Source organism: Alligator sinensis, unplaced genomic scaffold (assembly GCF_000455745.1).
Source record: "Alligator sinensis unplaced genomic scaffold, ASM45574v1 scaffold104_1, whole genome shotgun sequence".
In the NCBI taxonomy this organism is placed as follows: domain Eukaryota; kingdom Metazoa; phylum Chordata; order Crocodylia; family Alligatoridae; genus Alligator; species Alligator sinensis.
Window position 1 is genome coordinate 2,207,050 of NW_005841867.1, and position 1,726 is coordinate 2,208,775.

Sequence of the window (1,726 nt, forward strand, 5' to 3'; positions counted from 1 at the left end):
CTCTAGTATCCAGGAGGTTGATGAAATGGAGCTCATAGGCTCGTCTCTGGGCTGTGTTGTGTAAATTTCCCTTGAGGATCAGGACTGAGAGATTGGAGAGAGTAGCAGCAACTACAGTGCAGGCCTCACTACCCAACGCTGGCTGCTAAACCGTGAGGATTACATAAAGGAAGCCAACAGACAGCTCTCTGACACCACCTACTACAAAGAACTACAAGAAGATCCTACTCCCCTTTTCACCAAAAAACTCAACAATACCATCAAATCATTTCCACCAAGATTACAAGAAAAACTACAGACCTTGATCCCCCCGCTACCTAACCCAGGGACTTTTTACATGCTCCCTAAAATCCACAAACAAGGGAACCCTGGCAGACCTATCATATCCAACCATGGGACCCTAACTGAGGAAATATCAGGTTTTGTTGAATCCATCCTAAAACCGCTTGTCACCCACAGAGCAAGTTTTGTCCAAGACACCACAGACTTGCTACGGAAACTTAAAAACATAGACCACTTTCCCAGCAACACACTCCTAGCCACCATGGATGTTACCAGCCTATACACCAACATCCCACACCAGGATGGCATCCATGCCTGCCTTACATATCTACAGGAACAAGATTACAACCCAGAATACAGACCCAAAGATATCACTGAGCTTATACACTTCATCCTCACACACAACAATTTCACTTTTAATAATCAACACTTCCTCCAGATGATGGGAACAGCTATGGGCACTAAAATGGCCCCACAGTATGCCAACCTTTTTACCTTTTTTTTTTTTTTACACACCAAAAAAGCAGTGATATACAGCCAAGCCCTCAGATACCACCGCATCTGTACTGAAGAGAACACCCGGGATTGCCACCTCACCAATCTTAAAAAGGCTTTCACCCAGCAAGGACACTCCTCCAGAGAGGTAGATCGCACGTTTGAAAGAGCCACCTGGATACCACGTGAAGAACTGCTGCAGTACAGAAGAAAAACACCCACAAATCGCACACCGCTGGTTATGACCTATCACCCATCCCTTGAACCTGTACGGAAAATCCTCAAAAAATTGCAACCCATATTAGAAAAAGACCCTATTCTTAAAAAGATCTTCCCAGAGCCACCCATCCTAGCCTTCAGACAAGCACCGAACCTCGCCAACCTCATCACCAGAAGCAAACTTCCTCAACCCCAGAACACACCAAAAGGATCCAGACCGTGCCATGACAAGAAATGCAAAACCTGCCCCCACATCTCCACCACCCCCACTATTACTACACCCCACAACAGAGCCATCAGCATCCCAGGATCTTACAGCTGCACCTCCAGGAATGTAGTATACCTCATCCACTGCACCAAATGCCCTGATGGAAGATATGTAGGAGAGACCAGACAACAACTGCGCACCAGAATGAACGCACACCGGAAATCCATCAAAGACAGAAACAGATTACCGGTGGGGGCACATTTCTCACAGGAGGGCCACTCTCTCTCCAATCTCTCAGTCCTGATCCTCAAGGGAAATTTACACAACACATCCCAGAGACGAGCCTATGAGCTCCATTTCATCAACCTGCTGGATACTAGAGATCAGGGACTAAACATAGACATTGGATTTTTGATACATTATAATCTGCCTGGCAACTGACTCCCCCGCCCAGCCCAGCCCCTGGCTTCTTTACTTTTCATTCCATCCAGGAAGAGCACACACCAACTGCTGCAGCTTCCT